Source organism: Monodelphis domestica, chromosome 1 (genome assembly GCF_027887165.1).
Source record: "Monodelphis domestica isolate mMonDom1 chromosome 1, mMonDom1.pri, whole genome shotgun sequence".
Lineage (NCBI taxonomy): Eukaryota > Metazoa > Chordata > Mammalia > Didelphimorphia > Didelphidae > Monodelphis > Monodelphis domestica.
In genome coordinates this window covers 489959353-489976671 of record NC_077227.1, presented here as the reverse complement: position 1 = coordinate 489976671, position 17319 = coordinate 489959353, and positions in this window count along the sequence as shown.

Sequence of the window (17319 nt, the reverse complement as noted above, 5' to 3'; positions counted from 1 at the left end):
AGAAAAAGCAACTGCCTGAATACAGAGGTTGAGGGGACATGACAGAGGATAGACTTTAAATGAACACTCTAATGCAAATACTATCAACAAAGCAATGGGTTCAAATCAAGAAAACATCTAATGCCCAGTGGACTTACGCATTGGCTATGGGGGGTGGGGGGGGAGGAAAAGAAAATGATCTATGTCTTTAACGAATAATGCTTGGAAATGATCAAATAAAATATAAAAAAAAAAAAAAACCTTTTCACCACCCACTGACTCTCACACATCTCATCTCAGGAGCCAACCATAGTCTCTCAATTTGCCTTGGTCACCCGGGGAGCAGTGCCTGGGAAATTGCTCTGCTGTATCAAGATATCCTTGACTCCATTGCTTCCTATCTTGTGACTCTTAACTTCCCTTGGTGGTGGCCCATCTATTTCAATTTACTCACTGGTACTTGACCTCTAGGTGACATCAAGAGAGCAACAAGGAAGAGAGAGAAATTTATGTTAGACCAAAGGTGACTTTGAGCTAAGAAGAAGATCCCCTCTCAACTCTCCCCTTATTCTTGATGAGCACAGAAAGGTAACTACCAGCTTACTCCTGATAAGAATCTATTTTATATCCCAGAAATCTGATTATCCTCCTAAATGAACAGTTCACACACTTTTGACTTTGAGATATAGGATACAACCACATGTCCCATCTCAGTTTCAGAGACCCAGTAACATGCCATCACCATCCTATCTGTAGTCACATAGATTCTGTTGTTGAAAGGCTATAAAAAGCCCAGAACACATCTCCTCTAATGGTAGTCTCTCCGTGACCGAGAATGACTATTGTTTTTGTGCATTATCATGTATTGATGTATCCTCATGTGGCTTTGAAGTCCAAAGGCTGAGGCGCAAAGTTTGTGGCACATGGGGCATGGGACACCAGTTGTTAGGGGAGGTGCGGCTGTGGCCTGGTGTCAGCGTTCACACGTAGCGGCAAGACGGTGACGTCATTCATCTTCAAAGGTGGTAGCGGCATGGTTAATGTGGGTTCGCCAGCTGCTTCTGTCAGAGGCAGTGAGTTCTAGTTGCTTTGGTATAATGCCAGCCCACTTCAAGTTGGACTTTAGCTGATCCTTGAAACTTTTCTTTGGTCTGCCTTGTTTCCTGAGTCCAGCTGACAGTTCACCATAGAATACCTGTCTTGGTATTCGCTGTGGGTCCATGCAGATGATGTGTCCAAACTATCGTAGCTGGGTTTTGAGGACCATTATTTCGATGCTGGTGGAGTTGGCTCTGTCGAGGACTTCCTGATTGGTGATTTGGTCCTGCCATCTGATCCTCATGATTGACGGGAGGGAGCATTGGTGGAATTGCTCCAACTGCTTCATGTGCTTCCGGTACAGTGTCCATGTCTCGCAACCATATAGGAGCGAGCTGAGGACCACTGCGTTATACACTGAGCTTTGTCGCAGTGCTTATACCACTGTGTTGGAGGACTTTGCAGCACAGCTGCCCAAGTGCCTGGCTGGCATTTTGGATCCTGGCATTGATCTCATAGTCTAGGGACCTGTCGTTGGCAATGGTGCTGCCCAGGTACTTGAAAGTGTTGATATTAGAAAGCTGGGTGCCATCAATAGTTATGCACGGCTGTTTAGTTGGCCTCCCTGGTGCAGGTTGGAACAGCACCTCTGTTTTGCTGAGGCTGATAGTCAGGCCAAACAGTTTTGTTGTGGTGGAGAACCTATCCACAATGGTTTGGAGATGATTTTCTTGGTGGGCCATGAGAGCACAGTCATCTGCAAAGAGAGCTTCCAGGATGAGTCTCTCTGTTGTCTTTGTTTTTACAGTCAGGCGGTGAAGGTCAAATAGTGAGCCATCCAGTTGGTATTTGATATAGACACCCAGGTCTAGATCCATCACAGCATGTCATAATACTTGGGTGAAGTATAGGTTGAATAGCACCGGAGCAAGGAAGCAGCCTTGTTTCACACCATTGGAGAAGTTGAAGTGGTCAGAAGTCTCTCCACCAGATAGGACTTCCCCTGTCATGTCGACATGAAAGAGCTGGATCAGTTTGACGAATTTTGCTGGGCAACTGAGCTTGCTGAGGATCACCCACGATGCGTCCCTGTTCACTGTGTGGAACGACTTTGTCAGGTCTATGAAGACAATGTAGAGACTCAGGTTCTGCTCAAGGCATTTTTCCTGCATTTGCCTCACCGTGAAGACCATGTTGATGGTGCTGCGATCTGGTCAGAAGCCACGTTGTGACTCAGGCAGGTTCTGCTCTGAAACAGATGACAGGAGTCTGTTGAGTATAACACGGACGAGGATCTTTCCAGCAGTGGAGAGTAGTGAGATGCCTCTTTAGTTGTCACAGGCTGCTCATGAGCCTTTGTTCGTGTATAGGGCTATGATGGAGGCATCTCTGAGTTCTGGGGGCATGTCTTCCTCTTCCCATATGCTGGTCAGCACTATGTGGAATGCCTGGAGCGCCTTTCCATTTAAGGCCTTGTACACCTCGGTTGGGATCCAGTCTTTACAGGATGCCTTGCCTGCACTCATTTGTTTAATGGCTTTTTGGACTTCCTCTATTGAAGGAGGGACATCAAGTTGTTCAATGGTGCGGTTTTGGGGGATCTGGTCAAGGGCGCTTTGGTTGACTGAAGAGGGTCCATTGAGAAGCTGACTGAAGTGTTCTTTCCACCTGTTGCTGATGGGGTTGTAATGGCCCATAGACAGTCTTGAGGGCACTGAAAAATTGTTTGTAGTTTTTCATATCAGCAAAACACTGGATTTCTTCTGCCTTTTTTTTTCCCACCATCGGTCTTGCATCTTCCTGATCTCACACTGCGCCGTGGCTTGGAGAGACTTGAATCTGTCCTTTTTAGGAGCAGAGTTTGGGTTATTTTGCCACTCCATAAAGGCTTTGTTCTTTTTTGCTCAATAATTCTTCAATAGCAGTGTTGTTCTCATCAAACCAGTCCTGGTGGTTGCATTGTTTGGGGCCTAGGACTGACTTTGATGTTTCCTTCACTGTGTCTCTGAACTGGTTCCATTTCTAGGTTGAGCTTCCAGTGAGTGGTTCCTTGGCAAACAGCTTATTGTCCAGGCAGGACTGGAATGTTTGCAAATAAGATGGATCTCTAAGATGACTCACTTTGTAAAGTGCGCAAACTGTCTGGGCACATTTTGGATAGCAAGGCGCAATGCACATTTGAAGAGTCGCTCTAACCAATCGGTGGTCTGTCCAGCATTCAGATCCTCCCATGACTCTGGTGATCTTTACATCCTGGATGTCTCACCGGCGTACAATGATGTATTCAATGAGATGCCACTGTTTTGATCGTGGGTGCATCCACGTTTTTTTTATATTTGTTCGCCATTCTGAACACAGTGTTCATAATGGTGAGTTTGAACTCTGAGCATTTGCTGAGTAGCAGCAGGCTGTTGCTGTTCATTTTGCCCACGCCGTGTTTGCCGAGCACTCCTTTCCATCTTTCATGGTCCTGGCCAATGCGGGCGTTGAAGTCTCCCAGTAGTATCAGCTAGGAGGCAGCATTCCACATCCTCTGCTTCCGTCAGCCATTCAGTTTGAGATAAATATTTGATGTATATTCAAATGAATAAATCTCCTTTATTTTTAAGTTAGCTACTGAAGTCTGTCATTCTTTTTTTTTTGCAAGTGAAAAAATTGTCATTTATTTTATTAGTATCCCCAGTAACCAGAACATAATATGAACTTAACACATGCTTGCAGATTAATTTCTAAACTTTCACTGACTTTCCATATAACTGTTCTCCCTTTGTTCTTTTAATTAACCTCAGCCAAGTGAGACTGCTAATAAGGAATTACCTCTTCTATTCCTTTGTCCAGTCCAGATGTGAATATCACTCAGAATCCTCCCTTGCTCCCATTCTTGGTTGGACTGACCTTCATTGGCATCATCCAATTCTAAGAAATATTAATTCAATCCTTCCCTCCTCTCTCCTCATTCCCTCCTTAGAAGACTTTGATTTGACCTCCTTTTATAAGTTTCTTCTACCAATGCTCTCTTTTTGTTCTTTTTTTTTTAAATATATTTTATTTGATCATTTCCAAGCATTATTCGTTAAAGACATAGATCATTTTCTTTTCCTCCCCCCCCACCCCCCATAGCCAATGCGTAAGTCCACTGGGCATTAGATGTTTTCTTGATTTGAACCCATTGCTTTGTTGATAGTATTTGCATTAGAGTGTTCATTTAGAGTCTATCCTCTGTCATGTCCCCTCAACCTCTGTATTCAGGCAGTTGCTTTTTCTCGGTGTTTCCACTCCAATAGTTTATCCTTTGCTTATGAATGGTGTTTTTTTCTCCTGGATCCCTGCAAGTTGTTCAGGGACATTACACCGCCACTAATGGAGAAGTCCATTATGTTCGATTATACCACAGTGTATTAGTCTCTGTGTACAATGTTCTCCTGGTTCTGCTCCTCTCGCTCTGCATCACTTCCTGGAGGTTGTTCCAGTCTCCATGGAACTTCTCCACTTTATTATTCCTTTTAGCACAATAGTACTCCATCACCAACATATACCACAGTTTGTTCAGCCATTCCCCAATTGATGGGCATCCCCTCGTTTTCCAGTTTTGGGCCACCACAAAGAGCGCAGCTATGAATATTTTTGTACAAGTCTTTGGGTCCATTATCTCCTTGGGGTACAGACCCAGCAGTGCTATGGCTGGGTCAAAGGGTAGATATTCTTTTGTCGCCCTTTGGGCATAGTTCCAAATTGCCCTCCAGAATGGTTGGATCAGTTCACAACTCCACCAGCAATGAATTAATGTCCCTATTTGGCCACATCCCCTCCAGCATTCATTACTTTCCTTTGCTGTTATGTTAGCCAATCTGCTAGGTGTGAGGTGATACCTCAGAGTTGTTTTGATTTGCATCTCTCTGATTATAAGAGATGTAGAACACTTCTTCATGTGCTTGTTAATAGTTTTGATTTCTTTATCTGAGAACTGCCTATCCATTTCCCTTGCCCATTTATCAATTGGAGAATGGCTTGATTTTTTGTACAATTGATTTAGCTCATTATAAATATGAGTAATTAAACCTTTGTCAGAGGTTTCTATGAAGATTTTTTCCCAATTTGTTGTTTCCCTTCTGATTTTAGTTATATTGGTTTTGTTTGTACAAAAGCTTTTTAGTTTGATGTAGTCAAAATTATTTATTTTACATTTTGTGATTCTTTCTATATCTTGTTTGGTTTTAAAGCCTTTCCCCTCCCAAAGGTCTGACATGTATACTATTCTGTGTTTACCCAATTTGCTTATGGTTTCCTTCTTTATGTTTAAGTCACTCACCCATTTTGAATTTATCTTGGTGTAGGGTGTGAGGTGTTGATCTATTCCTAGTCTCTCCCACACTGTCTTCCAATTTTCCCAGCAGTTTTTATCGAATAGTGGATTTTTGTCCCAAAAGCTGGGATCTATGGGTTTATCGTATACTGTCTTGCTGAGGTCGCTTTCCCCCAGTCTATTTCACTGATCTTCCTTTCTGTTTCTTAGCCAGTACCAAATTGTTTTGATGACTGCTGCTTTGTAAAATAGTTTTAGGTCAGGGACTGCAAGGCCCCCATCATATGTGTTTTTTTTTTTCATTATTTCCCTGGATATCCTTGATCTTTTGTTCTTCCAAATGAACTTTGTTATGGTTTTTTCTAAATCAGTGAAGAAGTATTTTGGTAGTTCAATGGGTATGGCACTAAATTGATAAATAAGTTTGGGTAGGATGGTCATTTTTATTATATTGGCTCGTCCTATCCATGAGCAGTTAATGTTTTTCCATTTGTTCAAGTCTAGTTTTAGTTGTGTGGCGAGTGTTTTGTAGTTGTGTTCATATAGTTCCTGTGTTTGTCTTGGGAGGTAGATTCCTAGGTATTTTATTTTGTCTAAGGTGATTTTGAATGGGATTTCTCTTTCTAGTTCTTGCTGCTGAGCTGTGTTGGAGATATATAGAAAAGCTTATGATTTATGTGGGTTTATTTTGTATCCTGCAACTTTGCTAAAGTTGTTGATTATTTCAATTAGCTTTTTGGTTGAATCTCTAGGATTCTTTAAGTAGACCGTCATGTCATCTGCAAAGAGTGATAACTTGGTCTCCTCCTTGCCTATTTTGATGCCTTCAATTCCTTTATCTTCTCTAATTGCTACTGCTAGTGTTTCTAGTACAATGTCAAATAGTAGAGGTGATAATGGGCATCCTTGTTTCACTCCTGATCTTATTGGGAATGCATCTAGTTTATCCCCATTGCAGATGATATTAGCTGTTGGTTTTAGATATATACTGTTTATTATTTTTAGGAATGACCCTTCTATTCCTATGCTTTCTAGTGTTTTTAATAGGAATAGGTGTTGTATTTTATCAAAGGGTTTTTCTGCATCTATTGAAATAATCATGTGGTTCTTGCTAGTTTGCTTGTTGATGTGGTCAATTATGTGGATGGTTTTCCTAATGTTGAACCAGCCCTGCATCCCTGGTATGAATCCTACTTGATCATGGTGAATGATCCTTCTGATCACTTGCTGGAGTCTTTTTGCTAGTATCCTATTTAAGATTTTTGCATCTATATTCATTAGGGAGATTGGCCTATAGTTTTCTTTCTCTGTTTTTGACCTTCCTGGTTTTGGAATCAGTACCATGTTTGTGTCGTAAAAGGAGTTTGGTAGAACTCCCTCTTTGCTTATTATGTCAAATAGTTTGTATAGTATTGGGATTAACTGTTCTCTGAATGTTTGATAGAATTCACAGGTGAATCCATCAGGCCCTGGGGATTTTTTCTTAGGAAGTTCTTTGATGGCTTGATGGATTTCAATTTCTGATATGGGATTATTTAGGAATTCTATTTCCTCTTCTGTTAGTCTAGGCAGTTTGTATTTTTGTATATATTCATCCATTTCTCCTAAATTGGTGTATTTATTGCCATATAATTGGGCAAAGTAATTTCTAATGATTGCCTTAATTTCCTCTTCATCGGAGGTGCTGTCCCCCTTTTCATCTTTAATGCTGTGAATTTGCTTTTCTTCCTTCCTTTTTTTAATTAGATTGACCAGTACCTTGTCTATTTTGTTTGTTTTTTCAAAGTACCAGCTTCTTGTCTCATTTATTAAATCAATAGTTCTATCACTTTCGATTTTATTATTTCTCCCTTAATTTTTAGGATTTCTAATTTGGTTTTCTGCTGGGGGTTTTTAATTTGATCGCTGTCCAGTTTTTTCATTTGCATTTCCAATTGATTGATCTCTGCTCTCCCTTGTTTGTTAATATAAGCATTCAGGGATATGAATTTACCTCTGATTACCGCTTTGTCTGCATCCCAAAAGGTTTGAAAGGATGTTTCGCCATTGTCATTTTCCTTGATGAAATTATTAATTGTTTCTATGATTTCTTCTTTAACTAAACGGTTTTGGAGTATCATATTGTTTAATTTCCAATTGGTTTTAGATTTGGTTTTCCATGTACCATTACTAATCATTATTTTTATTGCCTTGTGATCTGAGAAGGCTGAATTCATTATTTCTGCTTTTCTGCATTTGTGTGCTATGTTTCTGTGACCTAATGTATGGTCAATTTTTGTGAATGTGCCATGTGGTGCTGAGAAGAAGGTGTATTCCTTTTTGTCCCTATTTATTTTTCTCCATATGTCTATTAATTCTAATTTTTCTAAGATTTCATTCACTTCTTTTACCTCTTTCTTATTTATTTTTTGATTTGATTTATCTAAATTTGATAATGGTTGGTTTAAGTCTCCCACTAGTATGGTTTTATTGTCTATTTCTTCCTTCAATTCTCCTAGTTTCTCCATTAGAAATTTGGGTGCTATATTATTTGGTGCATACATATTGATTAATGATATTTCCTCATTGTCTATAGTCCCTTTTAACAAAATATAATTACCTTCCCTATCCCTTTTGATCAGGTCTATTTTTGCATTGGCTTTATCAGATATCATGATTACCACTCCTGCCTTCTTTCTATCAGTTGAGGCCCAGAAGGTCTTACTCCATCCTTTAATTCTGACCTTGTGGGTGTCAACCCGCCTCATGTGTGTTTCTTGAAGACAACATATGGTAGGGTTTTGGATTCTAATCCATTCTGATATTCGTCTACGTTTTATGGGTGAGTTCATCCCATTCACATTCAAAGTTATGATTGTCATTTGTGGACTCCCTGGCATTTTGATTGCCTTCCCTAATTCTAACCTTTTCTTCTTCGGCTCTCCCTTTTAGTCCAGTGATTTACTTTGAATCAGTGCCCCTTGTCCCCTCCCTTGATGTTTCCCTTTTTAGTCACTCCCTTTTTCTTCCCTCCCCCTCCCCCCTCTCTTTCCCTCCCTTTTTGTTCTCCCTCTCCCCCTCCCCCCCTTGGTTTTCCCTTCTCCTTACCCTTGTTGGGTAAGATAGAATTCAAGATCCCAATGGATCTGGATGTTTTTCCCTCTCAGAGTTGATTTCCCTGAGATTGAGGTTTAAGTAAACCCCCCACCCCTCTTCCTCTCCTTCTTGTAGGAGTTTTCTTCCCCTCCCCTTCCCATGTGAATCTTTGTGTGAGAATGATTATTCTATTTGGTCTTTCTTTACCCCCTATTTATACATTACATTTTCCCCACATATTAGTATACATAGGTTGATATAAATGTAGTCCTTATAGAAGAGAGTTTGAGTAAAAGAAGAAGATAACATTTTCCCCTTTCCTTAATATTTACCTTTTCAGGTATTCCTTGCTCTTTGATTTTCAGTATCAAACTTTCCACAGAGCTCTGGTCTTTTCTTTGCAAAAAGTTGGAAGTCTTCTATTTTGTTGAATGCCCATACTTTCCCTTGGAAGTATATAGTCAGTTTTGCTGGGTAGCTGATTCTTGGTTGGAGACCCAGCTCTCTTGCCTTTCTGAAGATCATGTTCCATGCCTTATGATCATTCAGATTAGAACTTGCAAGGTCTTGTGTGACCCTGATTGGCATTCCTTTATATCTAAATTGTCTTTTTCTGGCTTCCTGTAGGATTTTTTCTTTTGTTTGATAGCTTTGGAATTTGGCAATTACATTCCTGGGAGTTGTCTTTTGGGGGTTTAGTGTAGAAGGTGTTCTGTGAGCTCTGTCAGTGGCTGTATTGCCCCCTTGTTCTAGAATCTCTGGGCAATTTTTTTGATGATATCTTGTATCACCATGTCCAGTTTGGTGTTTATTTCTGGCTTTTCTGGGAGTCCAATTATTCTTAAATTATCCCTTCTCCCTCTATTTTCCAGATCTATCACCTTGTCGGTGAGATATTTTAAGTTCTCTTCTAATTTCTTGGTATTTTGGCTTTGCTTTATTAATTCTTGCTCTTTTACACGATCGTTGTCTTCCAGCTGCCTGATTCTGGCCTTTAAAGCCTGGTTTTCCTTTTCAGTTTCATCATACCGGTTTTGTAGATGCGTGAATTTCTTTTGCATTATTTCCAACTTTTCCTCCCAGAAGGCTTCCATGTTTTTGGTCATTTCTGATTCAAATTCTTCATAGGTTTGTGGAGAGTTTCCATTTCCTTTGGAAGGTTTTGGAGCATTTTCTTTTATATTATCTTCTATCTGCTCTGTATTTTGTATTTTGGCTCCATAGAATGTGTCCAAAGTCGCCACTTTCTTCTTATTTTTCTTGGTATTTTGGGGCTTCTGTGGTTCTGTGGAGTTTGCCATTTCTGAATGTGGAGGATTAGCTTTTCTTTTCTCTGTCTGGTGTTCAGAGGCTTTAGTCCTGGGCAGATGGTTCTATGAGCTTTCCCTGGGTTAAACTGAATATGCCTCACTGGAACTGGAATGGAAGGGTCGGACCACGTTGCTTTCCGGAAGTTGCCTTCAGAATCGCTGGCCATGAGGCTGTTTCTTCGGCCTGTGGGGGGATGGGCTGCAGCTAACCCAAGCTCCGAGGGCAAGGACTTTCACTGAGACTTGGATAGCAGGATCCAGCCCGTGAGGCTGTCTTGCCCGCCCTGAGGGTTGCTGTTGTTTTGACCAGCTCTCTGCAGCGGAAGCCCCAGGCAGTAACTTTCACTGGGACTCCGGTAGAAGGCCCTGAGGGTTGTTGTTCAGATGACCCTGCTGTCTGAGCCCGGCCGGGCTGCGGCTTCCGGGAGCCTTGGACTCTGAGCTCCTACCCCTGAGGTCCGAGTGATCTTGGGTTCTGGCTTTTGAGGGGAGCCGTACCTTTTGAACCGGGTCCAGGTCCAGGAGGAGGGTTCCCAGGGTCTGTGCTGTTGATTGTTTTGAATTTCGGCGCCTTAGGAGCTTATCGTTTGAGATCGGTTGGGAAGGGTTTTCCGGAGATCTGAACTTTAGCTTTCTCTAAGCCGCCATCTTAACCAGAAGTCTGAAGTCTGTCATTCTTGACAAAGATAACCTGTCCAGATCCAGGGTTTTACCTTAAAACTCTCCCACAACACGAGGTTAAAATCTGACCTTAGATACTTCCTAGCTGTGTGACCCTGGGCAAGTCATTTAACCCCCATTTCCTAGCCCTTATCACTCTTCTGTCTTAGAACCAATACATAGTATTCATTCTAAGGTGGAAGGTAAGGGTTAAAAAATGCAGAAATAGTTTTGGGGGAAGATCTAAATAAAACTACAAAATCAGAATAATGTATTTTTATATCCTTGCCTCTGTCTTAGTATCACTTCTAAGACAGGAGAAAGACAAAGTTTGTGCAGTCAAGTTAAGTGATTTATCCAGGGTCCCACATCTAGGAATTATCTGAGCTCAGTTTTGAATCTGGTCCTCCCAACTCCAGGATTGATGCCCTATCTACTGAGCTACCTAGTTGACTTTTAAATTTATTTTCCAAACATAAATTTCATCATCAACATAATGATGATGACAGCACATAGTTTATGCCTCTTTCTGATCTGTATTTTTCTGTGTACATATAGAGCTCCTTGTTGCTGCTTAAAATGAAAAACAAAAACATAGTCATTATGGAGTCAAAAAGCATTTATTATACATTTGCAGTGTGTCAGGCACTATGCTAAATGCTGAAGATTGTCAATTAAAAACAAAACAAATCAAAATGGTTACAACAGAACACACATTTAATCAGGGTAAGGGAGATAATGCTCTAATGGCCACCATTACAGTGTTAGAGACACACAACACCACAGAGAGCTACCGAGCTCTGAGACTCTGGGAACAATGTCTCTGGGAAAATACACCAATGATGGGAATTTCTATCAAACTAAAGAATATGGGGTTCAATTTATACCTCATGTACTATAACTAAAGAGAAACAACTGACTGGTTACATAAGGGCTCAGGAAAGAGGTAGTAGCCCAAGGCTAGGGTATCTGTGGGAGGCCTAAGCACTGTAAGAGAACCAAGAAGACAAAAGGGTACTGTTAAGATTGACTGCATCCTGGGTGTTCAATGGGTACTTCATGGTTTGATGTTCAATTTGGTCCAAGGGTCAGTCTTGGGATTTCTTGAAGGGAAGTTCCCTGGGGACAAGGATAATTTGGGGTTTCATAAAACAACGTTGTCAGGATACAAAAAGGAGCAAAAAGACAGTCGCTGCTTTTAAGAAGTTTACCTTCTAATGGGGGGCTAATAAAAGGGAGCTAGAAAGGAGGGTGGGTAGGAAGGATGGAATCTTGGATAAAGGGTAAGATAGAAATGTTCAGAAAAGTACAGAGTGCATATCACAAATACATATATTAAGAAATAAAACTTAAAGGAGCTTTAGAGAATGTTTTGTCCCTATCTTCCAAGGTACAGATGATGGATGATCTTTAGACTCAATTTTCTCATTTCTTATGTGGCAACATTCATTTTGGACTTCTTTGGATTTTCTGGATTATTTTTTAACTTTAATTTTTTTTTTACTTTTTCATCACACTCCCAGTAAACTTGTTATTGAGAAAACTCATCATCTTGCAAAATTCAATCAGCCTCATTACTTGTACCTCTTCTGTACTCTCTGCCTCTTCAATTGGAGAGTGGACTCATGAACCTCCATGGAGCCATAAACCTCCATTTAAGCATGTGGGCACAAAAAAACACATCTTCTCAGATGTCATCTCATTTTAGCAAGAGATTATTTTATTATTCTCAATATATATTTTTGGTTAGCAGTAGTAACAATATTAGATCAATATTCCTGAAACTCCAAGTAGCGATTAAGTTTGAATCATTAGTTTATTATTGGATACAGCTTTACTCTCCCTTTCCCCTTCCCCCTCCTAGTTTCTCACATTAACTTTTAATTAGAACTCTTGTTTAACCCCTTACCTTCTGCCTTAGAAGCAATACTGAATATTGGTTCCAAGGCAGAAGAGTGGTAAGGGCTAGGCAATGGGGGTTAAGTGACTTGCCCAGGGTCACACAGCTAGGAAGTGTCTGAGGTTGGATTTGAACTGGTAACTTGGAAATGTTGTGAAGAGGTGAACCCCTGGGGTTTGGGTAGGATACCTTTTGCAACAATGCAAGACTCTGAAACTTAGCTTAAAAGTAAAGAGAGAAATTTATTAGTAATGTTGAATTTTTGGCCAGCAAGATAGCATGAGTGGAAAAACCTGAGAGGTTGCACACAGAATGCCTCCATTCTGGGGTTTTTATATTCTTCTATAGCAGTGGGCAATGGCTTCAACAGGTCAGCTAAACCTTGTGAGGGTAGCCATCGGGTCGTAGACCCCTGGTGAACTAGGGCTTTGCTCACCCAGCATGTGAAGACTGCTTTGGCTGAACAGAGGATGGAAGAAAACAATAAGAAGGTTCAATGGCTGAGAGGGCGATGCAGCAAAGCACTGTGGAGTGCTTAGGGCGTGTTGGAGCACAAAGGACAACACGGCCATCCAATGCAGCTGAGGAAGTCTCCAGGTGTAATGATTTTTCATGCCACTGGACCCAGGCTTCCAACGCCAAGAGAGTGGGACTGTCTCTGTGCATCAACTTTTCCACTTAAATCTCCTTCACACACAAGTGTTTTTGTGCATACTCATCTATATCACAGATGAAAGCGCACAAAGACAATCTTTATCCTGGTTACCGAGAGACTACTACTACTACAGCAGTGGGGATGTGACTCTGGAGCAAGGATTTTTTTTGGGGGGGGAGGTTAGCCCGAGGTCATGGGGGTGGTTCTTATGATTTGGAGAATATATAGATGAGGTGTGTCTCTTTGTTCTTCTCAAATCAATGGGACAATCAAAGAAGGGTAATCTCCAAGGTCAGGTGTTTTGGGTTGGGAGTCACCAGGGCCTAAAGGAGCAGAGGAATTTCCCTGATAATAGTTTGGTACTAGGGTACAATACCCAAGCCAGAAATAAATACAGAACTTCCAAGTAGTTAGAAAATCCACTCTTTAATCAGGAATAGGGATAGGGTTTAAGTATTTGGTCATTATACAGAGCTAAACTCTAAACACCATACAAAACCAAAGGCCCTGGGAACCATATCCCTGACAGGGAGAAAATATCATGCTAGATGCTTGCTCCAAAGAGATACTGAACCTGAGAGTCTCTTTATACCTTTTGGGAAGCCTTCAAAGACTAACCACAAACAAGTGCGTAAACCTCTTTGCAGTCAATAGCTATGACATTGGGGAATGGTCAGCTGTAATAAATTGAAGGCAAAGGTCAAACTGGGCTTCCTGAGAAGAAAACTTTCATCTAATAGAGGAGCCTCCAAAGCAAAAAGGTGCTTAACATTCAAACCAAAATAGGGGTACTTAGTTCTGGGGTCTCTCCAAAGTATGGGTAAACTGAGTCATCCAAAAATCCATGTTGACAGAACCTAGGACCTCTGGTCTCTAGGTCTGACTCTCAATCCACTAAGCCACCCAACTACCCCCAAATTAGTACTGTTTTCCATAGGTGAAGGGCATTGTATTAGTTTTCTATAAGTTGGGAGTTTATTTGTATCTTTGGCATGGGCACAATGTCCCCATCCTTTGGGAGATAAGCAATAATGCTGTCATCTGTCTATATCTTATCCTGACCTCTCTGATTATTTGAGTGATTAAAGGGGGTACATCTTGTTATAACATTCATCCCCACACACAAAATTCCCACTCCAGACACTTCTGACTATACTCATTTTGAATTTCTTTAGCCTCTGCACCATGCCCCTGTAAAAGTTAAAATTAAATCTCAATAATAATATTATATTTCAAGAGATTTATTAATGTTCATGAGAAATCAAGGAATAAAGAAGATACAAAATAAAGACCACATGCCCATGGCTGGTTAGCTATTTTTTAGTAAACCCTACTCACCACCATCAATGCTGATTATACATCAGAGAAAGGGAGCCTCCAAAGCCCATGCCCTTTATCCTCTGTCTACAGGAAGTACATAATGACAGGAAGTCAGTGGGCTCTTGAGATATGTAGTTCTTTTTTTGGGTAACAGATTTTCAATCATACACCCCTTTGCTAAAGACCTTTCCTTCTCCCTCTTCCATTTTCAGCTTTCCTTTATGTTTTGGTTTCCCTTTGTAGATTATAAACTCCTTGAGGGCAGGGACAACCTTGCATTTTGAATTCACAACTCTGGTTTTGGACTGTTATCTCTTAGCACAGTTCCTGTTGGACCAGGATAGATGCCTTGTTGTTCAGTTGTTTTAGTCCTGTCCAACTCATCCTGATATCATTTGGAATTTTCTTGGCAAAGCTACTGGTGTGGTTTACCATTTCCTTCTCCAGCTCATTTTATAGATGAGGAAACTGAGGGATAGCTAAGTGACTTGCCCAGGGTCACATATCTACTAAGAGACTGAGGGAAGATTTGAGCTCTGGAAGATGAGTACAGTCTTGACTCCAATCCCCTCACTCTATCTACTGTGGCACCTAACTGCCTTAATAGATGCCTCCCCCTTTAAAAAAAAAACAACAAAAAAACTTTACTTTCCATTTTAGTAATAACTCCAAAACAAAGAGGCAAGGGCTAGGAAAACATGGGAGGTTCCATAGGTATACCAGAATTAAACCCAAGTCTTACTGACTCCAGGCCTGGTACTCTATTATGCCACCTTTATGTACCCCCCCCATAGGTGCTTAATCAATGTTTATTGATTAGTGACCAAAGAAGTTAAACAATGCATTCAAGGGGTTGTTTATTTGTACTAGAGGGGTAAGACTTTAAGTATAGAGAGGAGGAAATAGAGGAGAACCCTCCCTTCTCAAAGAGGGGGTTCAGGTGAGCTAACTGATGTTTAAAGTTGGCTCAGAGAGAGGAGAGGGGGTTTGAAGATTTTATCCCTTCTGCCTTCCCTCCTTAGCTAAGGCTGCTCTTCCAGATTCACTCTTGTGCCTCTTGTCCCCCCTCCACTACTTGAGACCATGAAGTGGGACACTCCACATATGAGTTGAAATACCTAGAATTTCAATTATTGGAATGGTAATTTATTAATAAAAGAGAGAAATAAAGAATCTACCAGGTGGGGTAGAATTCCTTAATGGAAAACTGCGCCTGTTTGACATTAAGGAACAAATTATATAGGGTTAGGAGATACAAGTTATTACTCTTCACATACAGGTTCTTATCTGATAACAAACAAATTTTAACACAGGAATGTGGGGTCCAAGATGAGGGGGAGGCAACCCTTAGATTTATGAGGGGGCTGTTATCCAAGGAGTGTTTATCTTCACTTAGCCAAATGGTAGTTTGCTGACCCTTTGATATTCCTGAAATTCCTTTTCATCTCCTGCCCTACCCCCCTAGCTAAGCAGAAACCAGTTTGTTATCTTGCATAGACAGTTTGATTTCCTAGAGGGAAGGGAAACCAGGTCTGTCCCCTAAAAATGTGGAAGGGGGTAATTTTTCCATCTTTGGTCTTTTTGGAGCTACTTCATTCAAAGGGTCTCCCCTTGATTTGTTCACTCATACTCAGCTTGGGGAAACAATAGCTATTTTAATGTCAACTTAATCAGGGTAATATGAAGGAATCACTGGAAAGGAAAGAATGAGAAAGGAAGGTAGGAAAAGGGGATCCCTGTCTCTATCAAAAACCCTTTTCCCTCCCTCTTCAAGTTTGGGGGGAACTCAGGCCTTGGCAGCCTGAGCCTCCTAAAAGAAAGTCAGGTTGACTCACCCAGGGTTTGGAACCTTGGCCACAGTTCAGACTCAGGGCAACAGGAGCTGAGATAAAGTCGGACAGAGATTTAAAATGTCTTTCTCAGGTTTCTTCTTCAATAGTCTTTTCAATTGGGAAATGTTGGGGGGAAAGATTTCCAGTCACTAGTAGGAAAGGTGGGTAACCCTCAGGAGAAAGTTTTTTTTTCCACCTTCTCTCTTAGGCTTCTCAAGACTGAGAGACCAACTCCTTTCCCAGCCAGAGTCTTCTCCTCCTCAAGATTCCAATCCCTGGGCCCCTCCCCTGTCGAGGTGATTAATTCCACACACTCTTCAGTCTGGCACTTTTCTTTTGTGCCAAACTCTGTCACAACAACTTGCCCCAAAAGCATAGCTTGTAACTAAAGGACAGAACAGGAGTTTGAATCTTGGTCTTCTGGCTCTAAAGGCAATGCTCTTTTCACTCTCCTATTGTTGATGCTATTCTCTTAATTTTGCCCCCTTTCCCTTTTATATTCTTTTCCCCCCCTTAAATCATCTGGTCTTTTTAGTTGTTCACTTGAAGGTGAGCCAGCAGAGGAGTATGAACAGATAAGAAAAAAAGAAATTGACAGTATAGTTTTATCAGAGTTGGCTTCGAGGTCTTTTTGTGTAATGCCTTTGCTTAGTGGAAAAGCATTCTCTCTTTCTTTAAAGAACTGGTTTTATCACAGGTTTGTACCTTTATTTTCTCTCTGCAGAGAAAGAGACAGGTCACCATCCTCTTAAACATGGCCAAATTACAACAAAAATTAGCTCCTTAGAAATATATTAATGGTATTCTGTGAGGTTATATGTCAGCCTCTCCATGGAGAAATAATGCATTTTCATTTTTAATTCACTAGCTTCACGATTGACCCTGTTTGAATCTATAACAGGGGTTTCATATAAATAGGAATTAGAGGCCTTGTGAATTGAGAGCTACTATTTGGTTTGATATTTTATTAATGTTTTCTGCTTTCTTCAGGAATTACTCAGAACAACTTCCCACCTCCACATAGCCCCCCCTTCCCCCCCCCCAAGGAAGGAAATATTCTTCCTTTTCTTTACTTCATCATGAAATTTGTCTCCCTGGGGAAGGCAGAGGAGGTGACTCAATGAGTATAAGGTAGGTTTCAGGGGATTTAGGAAACTCTCTGCTTCTCAAAATCTCTCCCTGACCTAAATTAAATTCTGAACAAAACATTTATTCCTGATAATTCCACCAGGTGAAAGAATTTTGTC